Source organism: Euprymna scolopes, chromosome 3 (assembly GCF_053919585.1).
Source record: "Euprymna scolopes isolate OS-2025 chromosome 3, ASM5391958v1, whole genome shotgun sequence".
NCBI classification, from domain to species: domain Eukaryota; kingdom Metazoa; phylum Mollusca; class Cephalopoda; order Sepiida; family Sepiolidae; genus Euprymna; species Euprymna scolopes.
Window position 1 is genome coordinate 71773290 of NC_136484.1, and position 26147 is coordinate 71799436.

A 26147-nucleotide genomic window follows, 5' to 3' on the forward strand; every position below is an offset into this window, starting at 1 on the left:
TGCAATTCGAAACGAACTGCGAGAAGCATGCACACCGGAAACGAACAGGTTACTGTTTGAGCTCGTTGGACCAGAACGACTCAGCAACGCAGCAGAGGAATACCTTCTTCGTCAAATACGACTGGTGGCCGTTCGAGGCTTACACAAGGAAGTCCACCGACAAACGTTTCACTCCATGAAGCAAAATGAGGGTTAGTCAGTGACCTATTTTTTATCGAGGTTACGTGGCCAGGCGAAATTTTGTGAATTTCGTATTCAGTGTCCGAACGAACCCACTTGCCGGCAGCAGGTTAATTACTCAGACGATATGGTTGCCGGGCAAATGATGGCAGGGTTAAGAAATATCGAACACCAGAGAAGGGTACTGGCAGAGGCAGCTACACTTCCTACCTTGGATCTAAAGTTTTCACGGTTGGTTTTCCTGGAGGCAACAGACGAGGCAACTCCACACTTTTCCGATACCACACAACCTCTCGCGATGTCTGGGGTACAAAGGTTGAATCAAGTACAACAAATGCATGAGGCAAAGGCCCTATCGACCCCACGGGACAACAAACCTTGGAACAGTTGCGGAAAAACATCACACCGAGGTGAATCGATGAACCGGAAAGATTGCCCAGCAGTGGGACTCAAGTGCCACTTTTGTGGAATAGTAGGGCACATTAAAAAGGTGTGCCGGAAAATTAATAGATCCAAAATGGAGGCTATAAAAAGCGGGGAGTCGTTCATGTTTTGCACCACGGATAAAGCCCCTACTCACAGACACAATGAGAGACAACCGGCAAACATTCCTCACCTTGAGTGGAATGGGAAACAGTTCCAGGTGGGCGCCCCAGAACCGCCCCCCTCAGTTACAGCAGAGGTAACTGTAATGAACAAGTGCCATGCGACCTTTGGAAGGGTGCCAAAGAAGCCGATGAAAGTGAGCACCCATGCCATCCAAGCCTTCGCGGACACAGGAGCCCAAACTTGCTCTGTTGGCCCCGAGATTCAAGGACTCCTCGGGTACCCAAATGGGTACTTGGTTCCAACTACCCATCGGATAAGGGGTATAACAAATAGCCAGTTACGCATCAAGGGGGTCCTGTTTTTACATATTAAGGTGGGGTCAAGAGAAACACGACAGGCAGTGTATGTGTCTGACAACACATCCGGGCTCTACTTATCACAAACGGCACTTAAGGAGCTGAAATTATTGCCATCCAATTTTCCTACATCATTATTGCAAAGCAGCTCAGCGGAAACAGAAGAGACGGCCCCTTGCGGGTGTCCGCACAGAGCACCGGCTCCGAAGAAACCAGCAGCAATCCCATTGGAGCCAACCGACATTAACAGAGAAAAATTGGAGCAATGGCTAAAGGAAAATTTCAAGGCCAGCGCATTCAATACCTGTCCACACCAACCACTCCAAGTAATGAAGGGTAAACCCTTAGAAATAAAATTCCTCCCAGATGCGACACCGACGGCAATCCACACACCAATACCTGTCCCCCATCATTGGAAGGAAAAGGTGAAACAAGATATAGACCGTGACGTGGCACTGGGGATAATCGAACCCGTACCGGTAGGCACACCAACTACTTGGTGCTCGAGAATGGTGGTCACACCAAAAAAGGATGGATCCCCAAGGCGGACGGTGGACTTACAAAAGTTGAACGAGGCGACCATGAGGGAGACGCACCACACTTTATCCCCATTCAATCAGGTCTCGGTAATACCTGCACATACCAGGAAGACTGTACTCGATGCGTGGAACGGTTACCACAGTTTACCGCTGTCTCCAGCTGCACGAAACGCCACCACGTTCATCACTGAATGGGGTCGATACAGGTACTGTCGAGCCCCTCAAGGATTCTATGGATCAGGGGATGGCTACACCCGTCGATTTGATGATATCACCATGGACATGGCTCGAAAAACTCGGTGTATAGATGACAGTCTCCTGTGGGACAACTCAATGGAATCCTCATTCTGGCACACAATTGAATATATAAACCACTGCGCTGATAGAGGGATTGTGTTTAACCCAGACAAGTTTCACTTTGCTGACATGGAAGTAGAGTTCGCAGGGTTTCAAGTAACAGCGAACGGGGTCAAACCCACAAGAAGAATGACTGAAGCCATCCTGAGCTTCCCCACCCCGACAAATATTACTGGAGTTAGGTCCTGGTTCGGACTCGTAAACCAAGTCTCCTATGCATTCTCACAAGCGGAAGTTATGGCCCCATTCCGAGAGTTGCTGAAAACAAAGGACAGGAAATTTTATTGGGATGAGACATTGGAACAGGTGTTCCAAGAGTCGAAAAAAATAATAGTGGAAAGAATTGAAAAAGGCATCCAAACGTTCAAAATGAACAGACTACAGCAAAACAGGGATATCGTATTTTCTGTTTCAAAAGCACTGTAGATATGAGGGGGAATTAAACATGAGTTGTGGGGATGGCCATTGGGAACTCATCCTGGCGGGATCCCGTTTTACCAACGACGCGGAATCACGATATGCACCAGTGGAAGGTGAAGCCTTGGCTCTGATCTATGGGTTGGAATCATGCCGCATGTTCATACTCGGATGCCCAGACTTGGTGATTACAGTGGATCACTTACCGCTCATAAAGATATTTTCAGACCGAGCCCTGGAGAATATAAAAAACCCACGCCTGTTAAACTTCAAGGAAAAGTCACTCATGTATAAATTCAAGATAAAACATCGACCGGGGAAACTCAACTTGGCCCCTGACTGTGCATCTCGGTACCCAGCGGGCACCCCACCAAGAGACCCGGACCAATCCATTGACACCGCAGTCAAAGCCACCTTCACATCAATGTACGAGAATGATACTACGTTAAGAGCCATCACATGGGGAAGGATTATGGCTGCGGCAGCCACAGATGAAGAATGCAGGACTTTGAAAGAACTGATTCAAAATGGCTTCCCCCAGTCACGTAACAATATCCCAACCGTAGTTCGAGTCTTCTGGCCTATGCGTGAGGAGTTGTATTGCCTGGAAGGAGTGATCATCAAGGGGAACAAAATCCTAATACCTCGACAACTCCGCGCAGAGGTATTGGAATCTCTTCATTCCGCTCATCAGGGTGTGAACGGAATGCTGGCGAATGCGAGACAACGACTGTTCTGGCCAGGGTTGGATGCTAACATCAGGCAAACAAGAGCCCAGTGCCGCACGTGCAATGAAATCGCACCATCTCAGCCCAGGGAACCCTTGATGTCCCCAGCAGACCCGGAATTTCCATTCCAACAAGTGGTGGTTGACTTCGTCCAGATGCAGGGTAGATACTTTATGGTATACGCAGACAGGTATACGGGATTGGTTGAAGTGGCCCTAATGACGTCGGGAAGAGCCAAGACGGTGTGCGATACCTTGAGGACTTGGTTCTGTACCTACGGCGTACCGGAAGAAATTTCGTCGGATGGTGGACCACCATTTGAATCCCAGGAATACGACTCCTTTTTGAGGAATTGGGGCATACGAAAACGTACCTCATCAGCGCATTATGCCCAAGGCAACGGCCACACAGAGTTAGCCGTCAAAACCGCGAGACGTATACTGGCGGACAATACGGACAGTTATGGACGCCTGTGCCATGATAGGGCAGCCCGAGCACTACTGACCTATAGGAACACGCCTGTCAGTGACGAATGAAAGTAAAAGTTCAAGCATATTACTCATTATATTAACATCCGGGTAACATGACTCATTAAGAGAATAACCACCTCCAGCCTTTAAAGAACAATTAAAAACAGGTCTTATTTTGGTAGTTACCTGTTCATCAAATTTGAAAACTGGTCTATGGGGTATCCATATATATATTTGTGAAAATCCAGGGGGGCAACTTCAATTCTCTCGATAATTCCTTCAGTCTTTTGTTGACGAAAAATATCAGTATAGGCCTCAGCCATTTTTTTCTTTTCCAAGGAAAGCATAGTTCTGTCAAGTACCTTCAGAGCGACTTGGTAGTTGGAAGGCACAGAATTGATTTTATCTTTATGCCAGGGTAAATCTACAAAACATGAGTTGTTTTTGAATTCAATAGACTTCTTGAAGCTATCGATTTTATTTCAGTCATAATCCGCGATTAATTCTTCATCAAGGGAAGTGCCATCAGTTTCCACAGCAAACATCCTTTCTAAATTTCTCTCCACATTTGAAGATTCAAATATATCAGAGAATGTATCCTGGTAGGTTAATTTGGTTTCCAATATAGCATTCAATTGGCGCTCCTATATTATAGTATGATAATTAGTACAATGATTGGATCTTTCAGTTCCTACAGGAAAGATTTGATCGGCATATAAAAAATGCTGAACATCGCCAAATGGAGCAATCCCTTGAGGTAAATCCCATGCATACCCATTCATGCATTTAATAATTTTGGAGTTAGTTATAAATTGAAAAATATCTACACCTGGGATACCGTCAATTTTTATAGCATTGCTCTGTTTTTCATTTGAAAATGCTAACCTGTATTTTAATTTATTTAGGTTGGACTTTACTTGACAAAAATTATCAAACTGAAATTGAATACCAAATTGGTCATCTATTAAAACCGGAATGGGGAGTCGTCTCCCTTTACCAACATTAACATTCAAAACAACTTGTTCAAGACTCTTTACTGTAACACCTGCATAGGTTTTCATCTGGTAATCGGTAAAATTCGAATCTCCATCAGGATATCTTAGTTCCTTTAATATTTTTTTGGAAAAATAAGAGCACTGATTTCCAGTGTCTAAAAGGCAGTTAACCATAGTTTTCTTTGTTCCATTATGTAATGAAATAGCTACAACAGGTAATATGATGTTGTTTTCATCAACATGGGAAAATAGTGAAATTACTTTTTTGGGATTATCACATAAAGGTGTAATATGTGCCTTAGAGGGACACAGTTTGCAGGAGAGAAAATTGTTCTGGCGCCCAGAGCAATCTTCGCTTTTGTGTTTATAACTGGAACATCCGATACACAATTTTAACCGTTTACACCTCTCAACTCTTGCTTTATAAGTAGAGAATTTGCTGCACTTCAACATGGAGTGGCCACATACTGAGCAAAGTTTGCATTATGTACCGGCATAATTAGTAGAAAAATTCTGTAAGGCAGCATCTCCTTTCCCCTTTTCCTGATTTTTAACATGTGTTCCATCGCCTTTAGAATTAGTTTCTGCTGATCACGAATATTTCTTATTCCTCGACAGAGCATTAACAGCTTCATTATAATCGTCAAATATTTGAGTCAAAGACGGGTAATTCGTGCCCACTCTGTGACTAATTTCCCTTCTCAAGACCACAGATAACTTTTCAAACATAATGTGACTGATCAACAAAAACCCAGGGGACTTATTCTCAAAAAAATCGATCTGATATGACGTTTTCAGTTCAGACAAATCCGCTCTTACTTTCGCAAGGTATTGTTTCACAGACACAAATTCAGGGTCATATTGAGGAGAAGCAGAAATTATCTGCTTAAAAATTTCGTTAATAATAAAAGGGATATCTAAAAATTCCTTTGTCAGTAGATCGACAGCAACATTAAAATTTTCATCTTCCAATGTTAAATGAGAAACCAATTGTAAAGCATAATCGCTTAAATAATCGTTTCAATAAAGCCAATTTAGACTTACCGGATTTAACAGAGTCTGTACAGTTTTTGAATTGTGAAATAAAATTCTTGAATTCGAATTTGGATGTATTAATTCCACAGAAGATTGCACATTGTAACTTGGGCATGGATAACAGAGGTACAGAGCCAACTCCAAATTTCTCCGATGTGTTGAGTTCTTCAACTGTGTCTTCGATGTCGGCAAGACGATCATTAACATTAGTTCGAAATTCAATTTCTTTCTTCTGTTCGTCAACAAAACGACAGTTCTTCAAATCAAACTCTGCTTTGATGCATATTGCTTTAATTTTTTCATTCAAGGAACGAACTTCAACTAGCATCTTCTTGATAATATCTTCCTCTTTCTGGAAGGTCCTTCTCCTTAGTCCTTCACGCTGTTCCAGCATTTCGATGTTAAGTGTAATATCATCCTTTAAGACTTCCCAGGCAACTTCGAGAGCCCTTACACTCTTCAATGTCTTTAAGCCCCCCCCCCTCACGGGGGCACCTTTGTGGCCTTCAGGCCAAGATGAAAATGTAGTATCTATTCCGGCAGATACCATATGTGGGGGTAACCCCACATATCAGACCTTGGTCAATGTAGGGGAAACCCTTCATACCAATTGTCACTATCCAGCTCCCATTTCCCACCCATCGGGAGCTGGTCCCCTTTTCCCTCCCCCTCCCCCTCTCTCCACATAAAAAAACGGCCTTATGCCTAATTTGCTCAGTGGAGAAGCAAATAAATACAGCCCTTCAATGTCTTAAAATTCTCCATTTTAGGATTCACTCTTATTTATTTTAAATCAAATGTGAATCCAGTTTCTTCTTCTTTTCTCAAAGAGCGACAAACAATTCGTAAAACAGTCTCGCCGGAGAATCACAGCTTTTGAAACACATGAAGTCCCAAGTAGACCAATAATGTTTCTATTTTCTTGTCTCCCCACGAGAGCAGAGTTTAACTCAAGAATAGTAAAATATTTTTTTTTTTATTGGTCGGGGGAGGGGGATAAGCAATAAATAAGCTTTGCTTTAAAAGGGTTTATTTTCTTGTCACAATAACAAATAATATGAGGCCTCTGACCCACTTCCAGTTGTCTGATCTAGCTGAAATTTTGCATGTGCAATGATTTATATCTCTACGTGTTATGTGGCAAATTACAGCTCTGAACTAATTGTGGTTTCTGTTTTACAGGTGTTTGAACTGAGTCAGGTGTGAAATGGAGCCTGTTGAATGTCGAGCAATGATCCGGTTTTTGTATTTGAAAGAACGCACACCACAGGAGACTTTTGATGAAATGAAAGAAACTTATGGTGATAATGCCCCATCATATTACCTTGTAAAACGCTGGCATCGTGAATTCAAACATGGCCGGAAGTCTGTGGAAACAGCTCCCAGACCTGGTCGCCCCCCTTCTGCCATTGATGAGGTATCTGTCCGTCAAGTTGAGGCTGCCATTTTGGAAGATCGGCGCATTACTATTCGCCAAATAGCCCAAGATGTCAAGATTAGTACAGGGTCTGTGAAACTATCATTCATGACCATTTGCATATGCATAAGGTGTCTGCCAGATGGATTCTCAGGTTGCTCACACCATTCCAGAAGCGAGAACATGTCGAGAACTCGAGGATGAATTTGGAGATGTGCCAAGAAGATGAGTCAAAGTTTTTCAAAAGACTGATTACACAGGATGAAACCTGAGTCCATCTCTATGTCAATGCAGTGGAAGCACTTGGATTCACCACCTCCAAAGAAGGCAAGGGTGTAGCCCTCCACTGGCAAAGTCATGCTCATAGTCTTCTCGGACCAGGACAGAGTAGTGATGACAGATTTCCTGGCAAAGGGTACCACAATTACAGGAGCCTATTATGCTTCACTTTTGAGGAAATTAAAGGAAGCTATCAAAATCAAGAGGCGGGGCAAGATCAGCAAAGATACCCTCATCCTGCAGGACAACACTCTGGTCCACAACTCGCATGTCGCCAGATCAGAAGCACGGGCGTGTGGTTATGAAATCCTACCCCATCCTCCCTACTCTCCTGACTTTGCACCTTCTGACTTTCACCTCTTCCCAGCCATGAAGTTGTTTTTGAAAGGAAAACGTTTCCCAGATGATGCAGCCTTGATTTCTGAAGTCACGTCATGGTTGGAGGACCAACCTGGGGTATTCTACAAAAATGGTCTCCAGAGCTGCATCAAACGATGGGAGAAATGCATAACTCTGGGTGGTTCCTATGTAGAGAAAGACTAATAACTGTGCCAAGTTTTGTTGCTCTACTGCTATTGGAAGTGGGTCAGGGGCATTACTTATTGCACGCCCCTCGTAGTGAAGAATTTTTTTTTTCTTCAACAAATATTTCCAAGTCTGCACGAGGTTATAAATATTTCTACTCGTTCGCGGTTTGAGAATTTAAACACAGTTCGTTCATGTGTATGTAGAGATTTTTTTTTCTTAATATAAATAAGGGACTTCTTTAAAAGTGATCTCCTGTATTTTATTTTTTTTGTGTGTGTTTTCTTTTTTCGCAACAACCAGCTAAACTTGAGAATTGTTTTGCAAGATGTTGTGTTTCGACCAGACATTTAGGACTCAGGCGAAAAAGAAACACGAATATAAAAGTCAGAGAACAATAAAAGTGCATTTAGCTTCAAATGAATACAAATATAAAATAAGCAGGTTGCAAAACAATTGCGTTTGTGGCTTTTTAAGAAGTCCAAAAAGTTCTTATTTTAACGTCTTCAGTTTGACAGCCCCATTCGAGTTTGGAAAGAAGAGAGATGAAATAATAAGTCTTTCCTCCACAGAGGTTTGAATGAAACAGAGAGTTTAAAGGGTATCTCTAGTCCCGCTTAATAAATAGGTTGCCGTGATTGGTCGATGAACAGCACCTTTGGCCAATGAGACAAGGCCTTATTTAAAGTGTAAGGAAAGGAAATGAGAAGACGAAAAGGGAGATAACTCTAGTTTTTTTTATACCGGATGAGCATACTAATAGTTAATAATAAAATTAATTCACCAAATACAACAGTTTGCATCACCTTCATGTTACCCCACGAACATTAAAAGCAATATATATATGGTACTAAACCTTATGTCTATAATAATAATAATAATAATAATAATAATAAAGAAACACCACATGGAATCATTTTTTTTTTTTTTTTTTACACAGGGATCACCACTTATCAAGGCCCGGAAGCCACTCAGGGATAAGGGTTATTGCAAGTACATTACGTTAGTGTGGAGATTTGATGAAGTGTTTAATTAAGGGGGCGGTTCATTAGGAATTTGTTAACATTGGACTTGAAGACATCCAAGTTGTAGTCCGGAGGGAAGCAGGCAGACGGAACAGAGTTCCACAGGCGTGCAGTTCTAAGAAAGAAAATCATGAAAACTGAAACAGTATGAATGTAATTTAACACTCTTGCATTCCCGCCTTCTACCCCACCCTGCCGAAATTTTTTTAGTGTTATCATAAACTGGCGCCACACTATATAAGTGAGGAAGGTCAAGGAGGATGGAAGCACCGAGGAGAGAAAGCACTAACCAAGTCTCTGTTTGATGAGTGTGAAGAGGACTGGGATAATGGGAAAGCTTATTGCCACCCAAATTCCAGGGAAGACCAATGGTCGCTACCAATCAGAAATCAATGGTAAATGGCTATTGCGATAACGCACACTAATTTGCAAAGGTTATCAAAAAAGGTGATAAGTACTGGAAATCTGGGGAGACTTGTTGCCACTCAGACTCTAGGGAACACCACAAGTTGTTTTGAAAGAGAATTCTTTAATGATGGCTTGTGTGAAAACTTCTAGTGAATAATAATAATAATAATAATAATAATAACTAGCAGGACCTGTGGAAATTCCACAGGGAACTCATTTATATGTAATATATTGATGTTGGCATTCTGTAGATGTTTAGCATAAATGAAGACCCTCTATTATTGTAGCTCTTTTGTTAAAACTGCAAAAGTATTTATCTAAGATAGCAGGGACGCCCAGCATAGCACGATCGTAAAGTACGCTTAAATATGATATTTTAATTCTTGCAGATTTCATATATATTATTATAGAGTTAATGTTCTATCGATTTTTATATATTATAAAGTTGCGATTTCAAAAATAAAAAATATATCCATATGACTTGGCTGCATCAGCTTGAATTGAAACCAAAACTTATGAAAAAAAAATATATGTACATATATATAACTTGAGTTCTTTCAGATCTAATCAAAACCGAAACTAAAACTTATGAAGAATTCTTGGTAAAATTATTTATAAAAAAATAAATGACTTAAGTGCCATCAGCTATAATCAAAACCGAAACCAAATCTTATGAAGAATTCTTGATAAAATTATTTATTACAAGAAATGGAAGTCCATAACAATTAAATGACAGTCACTCGAATGTAAGTAGGACACACGAAATAAATAACACACACGCTATCCTATTAATATATAGATAATAATAATAATAATAATAATAATAATAATAATAATAATAATAATAATAATATAATAACAATAATAATAATAACAACAACAACAACTGGTTTAACATGTTTTATATGCTGGTACATGTTGGACTATAGTGTTTTTATTCTAAATGTTAAGATAAACCCTTTTAATAATTATTGTTATTGCTCTATCAGAAAGTATATCAAGCCCTTTCTGTGTGAAAGATCTGCTATCTTGGATTCGTTCATTCATAGATAGTTGTGTTTGACATATCATGACTATTCAGTGTAACTACATGTATTAAGTGTTTTAACACTGATCACATGCTATTGTGATCAACAGTCAGGAAGTTTATCTATACAGGATTCAATTTGTTTTGAAAGCAAGGGAGATTATAATGTTTTGTAAGAAGCGGGATCAGCAGCAGCATGTTTGTTCAGATTACATTTAAATTTTTGCATGTTAGTACAGTCAGAGAATAGGGGGAGAATTCAGAAGCTAGCGGTTGGAGAGAAGAAACTTTCAGAGTAGAAATAATTATAAAACCGTTCTTCCCTAGAGAGCTCAACTCATAAGTTGGGTGTAAATGTATGTATTTGTATAGCCTGAGATATAATAAAGTACTATGATAAAGAAGAGATAATTATTTAAGTTATTAACATGATCTTCATTAAAGAGGTATAGGAAAGTGGTAGAGCAGGGATAAAACTTCCAAATCCCAAATCCAAATCCCAAATCCAAATCCCTAATCAAAATGTGTTTTTTCTTATATAAAATACGATGCTGAAACGAAAATGAAGTATTTTTAATCATATATTAATGAATGCAGATTTTTTATTTTATTTTATAATCTAATATATAAACGGCTATATATCTGTCTATCAGTTTATCAGTCTGTTTGTCTGTCTCCATATCTTCAAACTCTATCTCCTCCCAAACTAAAAGTCGCAGAACGAGCGGTTCATTATGGGTCTTTAACCAATTAAAATAGTTTTAAGGGGTCAAAAATGGGTCAAAATTGAAAAAAATCGTTAAACATTTTGTACATTAATCTTAGTTTATTTTTAATTTTTAATCAGTTCATATGCGTGTCGCGTTGATACAGTAGTAACATCACCAGCTTTGAATGCTACAGTTTCCGTTTCGATGCTAGCTGCTGGCACCTAAATAATTTTTTTAACTTTTTAAATTACGACTCTTTATCTATATATATATAAAAGTGAACGTGTCTGTGTGTGTGTGTCTCTGTGTGTCTGTGTGTGTGTGTCTGTGTATGTGTCTGTGTACATTTCCTTACGCAATAACTCTGTCAATTTTTAGTCTACAGACTCGAAATTTGATATACAGGGTACTGAGATTTGGGAAAATTGATGTGATCAGTTTTTGGCCAGAAGTTTGGCTGTTAAGGGGTCAAAGTTCAACGATTTGACCTTTGAGAAGTCTACCAAACTCCTCCGACAATTTTGGGTCTACGCACTTGAAATTTTAGATATAGGTTCCTTGGACATGGATCTAACTTAATAACTTGATTTGAGCCCAAAACAATAAATTTTAAGGAGTCATAATAGAGGTCAAAGTTTAAAAAAAATTACCTCTGCAGTCTCTTCCAAATTACTCAGACAATTTCTGGTCTAAATATTTGAAATTTGACATAAAGGGTATTCAGAGACAGCGCAAGCTTTTTCATCAGTTTGGGTCGAAAATTTTTAGTTACCAATATATAAATGTATGTATGTCTGTTTGCATGTCTGCCTTAAACCTTCGATAGAGGCGACGGATTTTACCAAGATCAGTATCGTTTTAAAGTTCGACCTTTCATATGACAAATATCGAAAAATTGGCTAAAAACATTAATATCTTCCCCTTCAACTAGGCACTTTTCTACAGGGGGGGGGGGCTCACTTTTTTCGCCGATATTTTTGAAAGTTATCTTTTCCTTTAGATTGTCTAGCCTTAATTTTTAAAAATGTCGTTTCCAGTTTGGCGGTGATCGTAACAGCATAAACGTTAGGTTTTACCCCGTTCTTTTCCTCCTTTGCGGTACGGGTTCGAGCCTGCCTTCCTACTACCACTTTTTTTTTTTTTGCTCAACATACAAATCCAAACACCCGGGCAACGCCGGGCTGAAATGCTAGTTAATAATATATACAAAATCTGGATAAATTAAAATATCATATTTAAGCGTATTTTACCCCCCCATTCCCGCTAGTAATTTTATAAATGTATTAATGTCAGTTTAATTTATAATTAAGTAATCGTTTCTTTTTCTGTATTCTAAATTATTTTTTTGACGTGTGTGTGTGTGTGTTACACACAGTATATATATATATATATATATATATATATATATATATATATATATATATATATATATATATATATATATATATATATATATACTTCTGCCAGTAGGAACCTGCAAAGTGTTATCACTGTCGACAAAAAGAAGAGTCTATCGAGCATGTGTGTGCAGTTTGATGATGTATAGAAGTGAAATCTGGTCAGAAACAGTTGAGAATATACATTGCATGAAGAAAAATCATATTAAAAAATTATACGATGGATGTGTAATGTGAGTCTTAAAAATAGACTTAGGTCTGATGACCTCAGAGGAAGATTAAATCTGAATAGTATCGGAAGATGATTGCAGAACATGAGACTTCATTGGTTTGGTTACCATAATAAAATGGATGAGAGTATTTAGGTATATGTTGAGGTAGGAGTGTCAGTTGCTGGTGAAAGGCTAAACGAAATATGGAAGGAAGTGATAAGGATGGAGTTGAGAGAAAGAATTATAAATAAATAACTGGCAGAGATAAGTTAGCTTGGAGATTTCTAAAAGCCATATAATACATGTATGCAAAATGGACGTTAAATCGATCATGATAATGATCATCATGATGATGCCAATGACGACAATAACAACAATGACTAGTCCGTACTAGTGCAAGCGATGTTAATGTTCAATTACTTGTATTTTGGACATTAAATAACCTAACGATATATGTCAGGTACGAATTCTAAACAGGCTAATTAGGCTGAATATCAAGCGTTTTTTTTTTTATTTATTGGACATGTCTTTTTGTTCATTTTTTTTTTTTTATCGATTTCTTGCAAATTTAAATTAAATCTTGGAATTCAAATAAAGGTGTAAAAAATTTGTAGACTAAAATACGTAATTAATTTTCAAAATTTTTTTATGTTGGTCACATATGGCTCTGATCTCAAAACATAATTCACATACAGACATACAAAATAGTCAGAGACACATACACACTGCCTATTTTCAACACGCCTTATCGATAAGATTTTTATAAATCATCGATTCGCTACTCGTTTAAATTGTTTTGTCCAGTGTGTGTGTGTGTGAGAGAGAAGAGAGAAGAGAGAGAGAGAGAGAGGAGAGAGAGAGAGAGAGAGGGGGGGATAACTATAAGATAGTTCAACTGAATTTTACTTCAATTAATGCTTATAAGAAGGAGCATATTTTTATTTTTTATTTTATATTCACCCCAAACAAGGCACATTGCCATTGAAGCATGGTCTACTACTGATTATTTTTTTCTGAAAGAGGGTAGCCTTGCTGAGGAATTCTTGATGTCTTCTTCAAAAAATTTGTTTGTTTTTTTTGTGAGAAAAAACAAATCCAGGTCATTTTTTAGTCGGTCGTCATTTTCATACAGTTTTAAAATATTGCTTAAGTGGTTCTGCAAGGACCGGAAAAAAATGGTAGTCAGATGGAGCAATATTAGGTGAATAAGGTAGGTGAGGAAAAACTTCCCAATTGAAACTCATAACCTTTTCCTAAGTAACTCTTACTGTGTGAGGTCTCGCATTATCATGCAGAAGTACTAGACCCTGCTTATTGAGTAATGCTGGCCGCTTTTCTTGATAAAGTACTTCTTAGATCATTCATCTGTGAACAATATTTTACTGCTGTGATTGTTTGGTTACGCCCTAGTAACTCATAATGAATCAGTCTTCTCATGTCCCACCATAAACAGAACATAACCTTCTTTGGTGTAGTCCTTGTTTTGGAATAGGCTGTGAACTTTGGTTTCGGTTTAACCATTGTCTTTTGTATTGAGTATTCTTATAAAGAACCCATTTTTCATCTCCAGTCACAATTCTTTGCAAAAATGATAGGCGAAGATTTCTAGAAAGCAAAAATATGCAAACAATCAATCTTTGATTTCGTTGAGCGTCAGTCAAATCGTGGGAAACCCAGTGTCCAAGTTTTGAAATTTTCCCTAACTCATGAAGGCATGAAATGATTGGGGTTATACTGAATTGTTGAGCTAATTCTCTGCTGGTTAATTTGGGATTGGCTTCCACAGCATCTTTAATGGGTTCATCAATTGATTGTGGCCTTTCTGAACGTCGCCGGTCTGGCAGATTAAAGTCTCTAGAAGAAAATTGTTGCAAACCACTGTTGACATTTTCGATCATTCAGAACATTCATCCCATAAACAGTTCCAAGATTTCTTGTAGTTTCTGCAGCTGTGTTTCCTTTTTTGCATTCATAGAGCAAGCAATGTCTCAGATGCTCCTTACTAATATCCATTTTTTGACGGCTAATATTTTCACACTAATTTACTACACCTGAAAGACAAAGCAAAGATATCAAGACACAAATCCATAAAAAATCTACAACCGTGTACAACTTAGAAGGCTGCAAAGTGATGAAGTAAAAAAACATTATTTTTTAATTTTATTTATTTTTATTTTTTTTACAAAGGAGCCACCACTTATGAAGGTCACTCGAGGATAAGGGTTAATGAGGGGACGGTAGTCATTGAGACAATAGCGTAGTAATCATTAGTAATGGAAATTCAGTAAATTGGATTACTTAAGGGGACTGCTCATCAAGAACTTGTTTATGTTGGACTAAAAAGACGGCCATATTGTAGTTAGTTGAAAAGCAAGCAAACAGAACAGAATTCCATAGGCGGGCAGTTCTAAGAAAGAAGCTTTGTCCATGGAATATACATTTAGGTTCAGGCACAGATAAAAAATGGGAGAAATTATTGATAATGGTTTCAACTAGTCAAGTGTTTTATGTGGAAGTTTGGCAAGAGGGGACCATAGGTTTGAGCTCAAAGAAAATCTTCTGGTATCTAGAGATTGTACTTTAAAGGGTTGGAATTTTGGTACTTGTCGGGTAGCTCAGGAATATTTCCATTGAAGGGATGCAAGTGAAGTGAATTCGTCAAAGAACATTCTTTAGAAGTATTTGTAAATCAGACACAGGGTTACAAAACTACAGCAATACATTAAGGGCTGGAGCTTAGCAGACAGTGTGGGAGGAAAGGGGGAATTATGTTGGAAATTCTTTTCTATATCCTGTTCAAAAGGGAGTGTGTTTGGTATAAGAAACCAAATGTGTGTCATAGATTCTAATTCATTTCACCGGTAAGATTTTGATTTGGTGCCATTTGTTATATTTTAGTTGAATTTTGTTTAAAAGAAATTTTGCAGAGCAGGACCGTAAAATAAATGAAGAAGAATTGAAATTAAGAGAAAGAGAGAGAAGAATAAAAAAAACAGGAAAACGATGAAAACTAGAATGAAACAAAGAGAAAGTGAAGAGAAGAAAGATTAAGATGAGAAATAAGTTTTAAAAATAGATATAGAATAAAATTGTGATCAAATTACAGAGAGAGAGAGAGAGAGAGAGAGAGAGAGAGAGAGAGAGAGAGAGAGAGAGAGAGAGAGAGAGAGAGAGAGAAATTGATGATTTAGATTTGGATAAAAGAAGTAATAATACTACACAAGACAAGATTAGGTTTAAAGCTCCCAAAATTCATACGAGAATTATACACATGGATCCATAGCATAACGGTTAAAAACGTTGATTAACAATCAGTTCTAAGTGATAGTGTCCTGGGAGTTGAAGGCGATAATAGCTAAGAATAACAAAATGTAACACTTCTACCCGACCATGGCTGACAGAATGAGAACAATTTACTCCCATGGATTAAATAAAGGATTCTGGAGTTGGAGTTTGACATAAAGATTCTCAACTTTAGATATGATACATGTAAAGAAGGCCAAAGGTTACATTGGCCAAAACATTGTGAAAATAACATCCAAGATGAGTAGAGTCGAAATACAAAGGGACTCGTTTGGCGGTTTTTCAACTCAGCTGAATCATGAAGGATTTATTTTTATTGAATGAGAATTTATTAATTTTCCCCATGAAAATGTGACATAAGCTCGGTTTTCATGGTGGTGGTGGTGGTGGTGGTAGTGGTTGGGGAAGGGGTATGCCTTGCAACATTTTTATAAAATTACCTCTGTTACCAAGGCACTCTCTCCCGACCCACATATAAGTGGAAGTGCTCCAAGAGACCCAAGACCAATAGCATTCTCCAAAATGGGCGTGTGAGTGAAAACCCAGTCACAACAAATTTGGGTGTAACCTCTGTGTAATGGAAGAGGGTAAGGAGACAAAAGTACTACAGTTTTGGTTTTCCTGGACAGAATTTACCATTCTCTCCTTCTGCTCTCTCTCTCTCTCTCCCTCTCCCTCTCCCTCTCTCTCTCTCTCTCTCTCTCTCTCTCTCTCTCTCTCTCTGTTACTAAACACCAGATTTTTTTTATTTAGTTTTACTTTTATCCAAGACATACTAAGCATGAAAGAAAAATCAACAGATCAAATGTTACTTAATGTTTCAAGCCCGATCTTCAAAAATCAAGCAATTTGCACATTAGTATCATATTGCGAAATAAATATGCTTTCTGGTCTACAGACTATAAAACTATAGATGCCAGTTGTTGACATTATTATATACTAATAAATTTAGCATGCTATCCTAGTTGTTGTGTGTGAGGCTGTCTTGACATTAATTGACTCATGGAAGTTTTATTTTTTATTATAGAAGAATACAAATGCAAATTAATTTATTATAGTTTTCAAAACCATAGTATTTCAACTGATGTTCTCGTGGCATTTTGGAATCCATAGTTTTAAGTTAGAACCTGACTGTATGTTTGGAATCCATAGTTTTAAGTTAGAACCTGACTGTATGTTTTCAAAATAGCAATGGCACTAAATGCTATTTTTATGTATCGACTCTTGATTGGACAAAATTTAAAAGAAGCAGTTTCTTTCAACAAATCATAGCACAAAAATATTTAGTCCTGTATGCCCACGTGTACTATAAAAACTCAAACACAGCTTTCTTACTCTTTTCCTATTTTCTTTCACAGACAACATGCATGTATATGTGACAATCCAACCCCGGGGACTCTTGATAAATGCAATGAGAGACACTTGATAAACGCAGTGAGAGACACACAAATTTTTATAAGCCTAATGAATCACACACATGCCACTCATCAAATGCACATACATACATGCATACATCATACATACATACATACACATTCTCAATAATACATGTTGCATTTGTTTTCATTACTTTTATCTCTCTGCAAAGGAAAAACATATACGGAACTCAACACCACGGAGAATAAGGAGAAACTACTCTCAAATATATTACACATGTTTGACAAATTAAAGGGTTTTACTTACTCTCATGGCGGTCTCTACCATACGAAGTATGTATGTGGTCCAGGACAGAGTTAGCTTATATACACCTATGGGGAATTCAGCCCACCATAGAGTAAGCATGCTTTCACATCCCATTGTCATGGCAAAGGGGAAGTAACCACCAGTGTCTTAGCAACCGGTTTTCTCCATAATTCTCCTACACACACATCTACATACTTATAATTTACACAAATGTAAACGCACACGCTGATAACTAAAATTAATGCATGTACTCAATTTCTTCTTGCAGATAAAACATCTTCTTTCACTAGAACATTTTTAAGATTGTTTGAACTTTTGAATCCTACAAACTCTTAATCCTTTGTTATGCTATGATGTCAAGAAAAATTATTTTGTATAGACATATTTGTTTCTTTTGATATTGCATATATTATACTATATTACCAGTGACTTCATGGGGCACAACAATTCTGTCCTAAATTCCCAATTCTGATAAAACTATCAATTCCACTTTTCTTTTTTTTTTTACATCAAGGCCCAGAAGCCACTCGGGGATAAGGGTTATTGTGTGTACAGTAATCAATGGGAAAGTGTTGCAGTATTCGTTAGTAGTGGAGATTTGATAAAGTGTCATTTTGAAGTCAGGAGGAAAACAGGCAAGCGGTAGGGAGTTCCACATGTATGTAGTTCTAAGAAAGAGGCTTTGTTCATGGAATCTACATTTTGATTTAGGCACAGATAAAGAGTGGGGAAAATTATTGACAGTGGTTTCAGCTAGACGGGTGTTTATCGTGAAAGATTGGCGAGGGGGGACAAAAGATAGGAGCTCAGACGAGCACCTGCCATGGAAATAACGATAAAACAAAGATAGGCTCGCAACGTCTCTTCTGTGGGAGAGAGGCTGCAGGGAAGAGAAAAGGGCATCCCCCACTAAACCACAAAGTCTATTTTGTACTCTGTCAAGGCAGGATAGGCTGTTTTTAGCAGCTCCTGCCCAGATGTGGCAGCAGTACTCCATCCTTGGACGTACTTGGCTTTTATATAGATAGAGAACTGCATGTCTTCTGGAGCGGTAGAAGGATCCCACCATTTTTCCAGTGACCTTGGCAATAAACTTGATATACATGTTCCACTTCAGATCAGAAGTAAAGGTCAAACCCAGAAGCTTATCAAAACATGGGGCCTCCCCTAGACAAGAGCTATCCATTTCAATTGATGCCAGATGGGGATCAGAGCGTTGATGATGTAAAGATAGGAGCTTGGTTTTAGATGCATTAAAGGTAACCAGCCACCTCTTCCCCCATTGTACCATGCACTCAAGATCAGAGGAGAGAGAATTAGAGAGAACTTTGTCATTTACAGCCTTTGATGTGTTGTCATAGATGGTCGTGTCATCAGCATAGATGTCAACAAATGATTTAAGTATGTGTTTAGGGAGATCATTGATGTAGATCAGGAAGAGAGTTGGGCCCAGGATAGACCCCTGAGGGACTCCAGCATTAATACTGTGGGCCTCTGATTTTTTCCCATCAACCACTACTCTTATGAGCCTATCAGAAAGAAATGATTTAAAGACTGAGAAAACATTTCCAGTTATACCATAGGTGGAAATCTTGTGAAGTAGGCCTTTATGTCATACCTTATCGAAGGCCTTTGATATGTCAAGAGCAATTGCTCTAGAAAGGAAGCCTTTGTTGAGAGATTCACTAATTCTATGAGATATAACCGTTAGCACATCTGCTGTAGATCTAACAGAACGGAAACCATATTACATGTCACTAAGAAGGTTATTTCTGCTGAGGGGATTGACTACTTCTCTATTTTCTCTGATATACTCTTAAAGATAGTAACTCTGCTATTGTGGGGGGGGGCGATAGAGGGTAAATATAAATGCGGTGGTGTAAGCAAGTGCAACCCGGAAGCACATATAAGGTAAATTAGGGTCTTCTCTGGAGATATCCCTGCCACATGGGAAGCCATCTTTAATGTAAGTACATATTCCATGCCCATGGCGATCTTAGGGGTCAGATTTAGATGTTAAGTTGGAGTATCCTTTAATTATGAACTCATCTAGAGAAGTGGTCGGCCATATTCCAGTTTCACTTAGAAAGAATATGCTCGATTTCGTCTTCTGTAATTGTGTTTTAACCTCTGGAAGGTTGGAATGTAGACCCCTGATGTTGGAGAAGGAGACATGGTAGTAGGGGTCTAGGTTGGAGGATGGGGTTCTAGGTTTACTCGTGTTTTTTTTTCTGCAGATATTTCATGTTGAGGATTTGGGATTTGTGGATCAGGTCAGCATACTTGGTTAGAGCAGGACAGAGAGGGAAAGTAAGAGAGAAAAAGACAGTAATTTTTTTTTTTTTTGTAGCACATGATAAGGTAAAGCCGTAACAATTACCCACTAGTATGGCATCGAGAGGCCCCATCAGAGACTACTGCCTGTTCCAGAATCCATTCACCAAATGGCAATACAGCAGCCCCAGTACTTTGCACCTTTTGATAGGACAGCCTCCTTAGTGGTTAATCCAAGGTTCGGGTCCCTGATTATCAGACAGATAACGTCAGCCCAGATGAAACGTTTACCTCCAACACCCTTACTAGTGACATGGCCACAAGGATAGACATAGAAACAGAAAAATTTCCGACATATCAGACTACTGTTCACAAAGTACTACCGACCTGGAAAGCAGCTTTTTCTTCACCCTTTGTCAGAAAAATCACTCATTTGAATGAGGACTAAGGGACAAAAAAGGAGAAGCGAAAGTTACTTGAGCTGCCGATAACACATTTACTGCATTATGTACTCTCCATTAAAAAAAAATAAAAAATAGGTACGAGGGACTTATTAATATCTACTTAATATAAGTCCGTTGCTCCATTATCAATTTAGGACGATGTTTGAAGATAGTCTCCCCTCCCATATTAATGCATGGATGTTTTTGGCGTTATCTACCTCGAGTTTGAATCTTCAAGATTCACCTTATAATTAAAATCCAATAATGAAACTTTTATCAATTTGTGAAGTCGGGTTATTTTGTATTTAGATTTGAAGAACTCATTAAAAAACTGGTTTAGAGTAATACCGTTTCGGTTATGTATTAAGTTTACACTAGTTTAAAATAATGCATACTGCAGAGAACAAACTGCGTTTTTGAGTTTAGATAATAGTTCAAGGGTTTAATTTGGAAGGTTCTCGTTTTCATGGGTGACTTTTTTTTTCTTTTCGTTTTAAATATAAGAAAACAGTATTGGCTAATAAGAAAAAAAGAAAAAGCAAAACTACAAGATAGTAAAGTTAAGTTCCGAGTTTAAGTCAAAGCTACAATAAGAAAAGAAAAAAAAATATTTGTAATACAAAAATGTTTGCGGTAATAAGATAAAATAGATTTCAAATTTCTGATTCTTTTTACATTTCTAAACACTTAGCTAAAGAGTTGTAATAGTTTGTTTTCTATTATTAATTTTAGGGGTAGGCTATATGAGGTTGACAATAGGCTCTATCTTCAAATTCAAAAGTGCAGTCTCATTTTTGGTGTGAATTAGTGCCCTAAGAAAGATTCAAAAGAAATTTTTGAAAAGAAAGTCAATTTTTGGTAGTTAGCATTCCAAAAAACTAGCAAAACTTGTGATTTCTGGGTAAAATGAGCAAATATTGATGATTTTTGTAGATAAATGATATTCTATGTGCTTGGAATTGATCTATTCTCTTTTCTCATACTAAAATTGTGTTTATGGGTATTATTTATGGAATACTTAGTTGAAAAATGGAATTTTGGGACACTTTTATTTTCAAATTTTTTCAGGGTATTTTGACCCAAATTTGTCTGTAGCATACAGATAATCTCTACAATTAATCCCCCTCCTCCACTCCAATCACCCTCAACATTTAGGCTTGCTTTCAACAGATGACAGTCCACAGTAGATTAGTCACAGAAACCAACCAATTCACTTAAGATAACAGAAAGCATGAGACAAGAAAGAAGTAATCATTGGAAATCGTAAAAAAATACTAACATAAAGAAAACTATGAAAAAATACTAACATAAAGAAAACTATGAAAAAATACTAACATAAAGAAAACTATGAAAAAATACTAACATAAAGAAAACTATAAAAAAATACTAACATAAAGAAAACTATGAAAAAATACTAACATAAAGAAAACTATGAAAAAATACTAACATAAAGAAAACTATGAAAATTAATCCAAGTATGGAAATTAAAAAGCTTGCAAACCTTTCCTGGTCAGTCTTAACTTAATTTGAAATGTTGTACAAAGCATTAGCGACATTTGACTCTTCCTGCATAGCAAGCAACTGCTTGTAGTTGTTGATTGTTCTTTCAGAAGGAAGAACTTTTTTATACACTGAATTATTTCTTTTTATTTAGATTTCATTTTTTCCCGTTAGGGCCTTTTGATTGAGGTTTAAAGTAAACATCACAATCAGAAACAGATGTTCGGTCGTAGACCTCTTTGATATGTGTGACCCATGTCACCATTCTTGCTATTGCTAGGTTAGATAGAAAAAACATTCTTTTCTCCTTAGGCATTGGTGCATCGACATTGTCGATAATGTAAGTGATGTCAAAACCCATTGAGTGCTTGGCATCGATACGAGCCATTACTTCTTTGACATATTTCTATAGTTGCCAGGATTTTCTGCAATAGAAGAAGGCATGCTTGGCCATTTCTACTGCTTGATCATTGCAGCATGAATACAAGGGACCCAGCCTTAGGTCTTCCTTGCAAAATTTAACAAAGAGGGGTAGTGCATCTTGGACAAGCCGCCAGGTCAGGGAAAACTCAGAGTTGTTGAGATAAGCCCAACCTAGTGCCCAATTCCACTGTGAGTGGATCTCCTCCTCCAATCATCCCAGCCGTTCCTTGAGGGGATCTGAAATAGTCTCCACCATTAGTTCCCAATAAAGCTTCCTTTTAGGCATCAGAGGACACTGGTCTCTAGCGCAGGTCTAAGTGTGGCCCAGCATTTGGTAAAGAACTTTGATTTTGCCCCTTGGCTTACAATGATCTTCATCCGAGGGATCGGGTTTGAGGTTAGGGAAGTTGCCTCCAACCGCAGGGATCCATGGAACATCTAACAGTGAACGATCCAGGAAAGCCAACCTTTCAGCATGTTTGTGACATTTCAGATTGGGCAGTCCCAGTCCTCCCTTGCTCAGATGTTGAGTATAAACCTCCCTGTGAACATAGTGCTTTCCCTTCTCCCAAAGAAGTGAGTAGAGGAGCTCTGTGAAAGCTTGAAAGCGTTTTGAAGGCAAGAGAAGTACAACCAATTGGTAAATAATGAGCAGGAAAACATAGGTGGTGCACACCTCTGCTTGACTCTCCAAATACAATCTCCTTTGAATCCAAGTCTCCACTCACAATTCGACCTTGGATTGTACTTCTGACTAGATTTTATCCAGCTGCAGACCTGGTCTAAACCAGATGCCCTGGACACAGATTTGGTCATCGGTCCAGCTGAAATACCCGGAAGCACAGACTCGCCACTCCAGGCTCCTAACTGCAGGCTAACAGACTTGCTGCAGTTGAAAACAGCCCCTGTGACTTCTTCGTAATGAGCGAGCGCCTTCATCACTGCCTCGATGTCTGTGCAGCTTGACACACACAGACATCATTGGCAGACATGGAAAACCTAGCAGGAGAAGCTGTTCTGTGCAGAACTGATCTTGTCGCTTTGTCACTTAACTTGCAAAGGAGGGGTTCCAATGCCAGGACATAAGGCAGAGGTGATAGTGGATAGCCCTGATGCATTGACCAAGAGACCGTGAACAACTCTGAAAGCTTACCATTGCATCGGCATGTGATACAGAATGGAAATTTACTCGCGGAAGTCCTGATTAAAACCAGCAGTTTCTAGAACAGATACCAGGAAGTGATGGTATCAAAAGCCTTGGACTGATCCAAGTTGATCAGCGCTACTTCAACGTCATTCTCTCTGTGATTATGTGAATCAGATGCAGATTGTCTTGAATGGATCTTTCCTTCACAGCGTAACTCTGGCCAGGTTTGATCAAGTCAGTGTAGACAACTTGCAAGCAATTTGCAAGAATTCTTACCAAAATCTTTAACTCTGTATTTAGCAAAGTTAAGGACCTATAGTCATCTAAATTTTCATTCCCACCATCTTTCTTCAGTAATGTGATCACTCCTCTACTCACCTGCCCAGGAATGAAGCCCTGAGCAAACCAATGGTTGAACACATCCTTCAGAATATGCATCAACATGGGTGACAGCCTCAAGAAGAATTCATAAGCAAAGTGCTAAAGTCCTGAAGATTTGTTGTAGCCGAGCTGCTTCAATGCAGTAATGATCTCACATTCTGTGGCCAAACCATCACAGCTAACCGCTCAAACTACAGTAAAGCGGGGCGAGTCGGCAAAATAGTTGCAAAATTCCTCAACTCTAAGTCTGCATAGTTGGGTGAAGTGCTCCTCCAAATGCTTCTGGAACCCCTCGCAGATCTCCTGTATTGATATGAGGACATGTCCTTCCAGATTGTTGACTTTTCAAATGTATTTGTTCAGGCTGCACTATAGAGTAGCCTTATGCTCAACAGCGTCCCTCAACGTTCACAACTTCATTGGAAACTTTCATTAATCTAGCCCTAACTACTTGTTTGAGGTCGTCCTTAGCTAGTACTACTTCTCGAGGATCCCCCTGCCACAGTCTGGATCAGCCTATCCTCTGCATGATTCTTTTCCTTAGCCTTATTCTGAATGAGGAGTTGGTTGTATTGGACAGAAAAGCGTCTAATCATAGTCTTAATGCCACCCACCACTTACTTTCCATTACTGCCCCCCCCTCAAGAGTCCGCTGAATAATCTCTATAACCTTCTCCCAGAAGTTCAGTATGGAGGTGTTCAACTTCCAGTATGTGGCTAATTTAGGTCTAACACTTAAGTTCAAATGAATCAAAACCAATTTATGGTCAGACATAAAATTAGCAATAATTTTTTTTCTTAGAATGTATGGAAATTTGCCATTTCTTAGAAATTAGCCTTTTTTTAAATGCTTACTTTAAAAAAATGTTTTTTTTAATATTCTTTCTAAATATTTTATTTACCAGTGTCTTTTTGATAAAATAAACATTTGTCAATAATAACTAATTTAAATGATGAAAAGTAACTATTTTATTAGTATTACTAACTTTTCAGTATGATTTTTCCCCACTCCACACGCAAGCATACACACATAGAATTTATTTCATTAGCTTTTCATTAGATATAGGATACTCTCTGGTGAGAGTAATTTTCTAGTATAGTAAAGGAAGCTTACCTCCTTTGCAGCAGCCATGCCAATGTCCTCAATGTATTTATTTTAATTCATGTTCCCTGTGAATGTTAAGCCGAGGAGTCTGAAGGATTGTCTGTTAGGTAGGATGTTATTTATTATGTCAATCGATAGTGGAGAAGGTTTTTTGTAGTTGTTAAAGAAAGAAGATTAGTCTTAAAAGCAATAAATGTTACCATCCACTTATGGCCCTATTCCACTACCGATTGAAGGTCGCTTCCTAATGTTTCTGCCATTGCCTTGGATATATGTATATGCAAAGGGAGGAGGTAAAAAATTGTACTTATGCAGAATACGGATCGTGCTGAAATATTAACGTTATTATTTGGAAGCCTATTCTTAACATGTGAAGGGGAGTGCGGTTGGCAACTATTCTGTACTTTCACCTAATAGTTAATAATCAAAAGATTCTGTAAAAGCTAAATTTAAGTTGAAAATTCTAAAAGAACAACAACACGGTTGTCATTCTGCATAAGTACCACAAAAACATATTCATTTAATTAATTAATTTATTTGTTCTATTTTTTTTAAGGAAGAAAGAGAATAAATAAATGCATAATCGGTAAATATACGCTTCTTCAGGTGCGTAAACTATTTGACCTACATAAAATCATAAAAAGCTCCTTTTTTTTTTTTTTTTTTTTTTGATAAAATACATTTTTAGACCCAAAGATGTAAATAAAACCATAAAAGCTTCATTTTTATAATGTTTTATAATTTTTTTGAAAAATAATTCCAATTAGAAAAAAAACAAAACTTTGTCGCCATTGCATGTAACGCTTCGCTTCACTGTTGTCCATTGAGTCTAATAAAAATCATAAAAATTTATAAAAAGTAATAATAAAAAAAGAAGCTTTTATGATTTCATTTATTTATTATTTTATTTATTTTAGTTTTTGGATCTAATAATGCGTTTTATCAAAAAGAAAAAATTATGGTTTTATATAGATCAAATAATTTACGCATTTTAAGTGCATCACATAATTAATAAAATAAGCAATCAGATGAGAACAATTTGGTCAAAATATGTCAACTCCACTTCGTCAGAAATACGTTTCTTTCGATTATATTTACTTTATTTTCATCACAGGAAGATGTGGAACAAATCTGAAATATGGAAGGGGATGCATGCACTCTGGCTCCACAAAAAAAAATCTTGAGAAGCCAAGCCCTGTCGGCATTCCCGGGTAAGAGTGCTTTAGGCGATTGGCAATAATCCAATCCTTTCTTGAAGAGAG

At 37.9% G+C, this 26147-nt stretch overlaps 1 protein-coding gene across 1 annotated transcript in view; it reads left to right on the forward strand.

Annotated features, from left to right (window-relative positions):
• Window positions 1-26147, forward strand: part of LOC145261143 (protein FAM135A-like) — a 567493-nt gene that overhangs the window by 41687 nt on the left and 499659 nt on the right. The window lies entirely within an intron of this gene.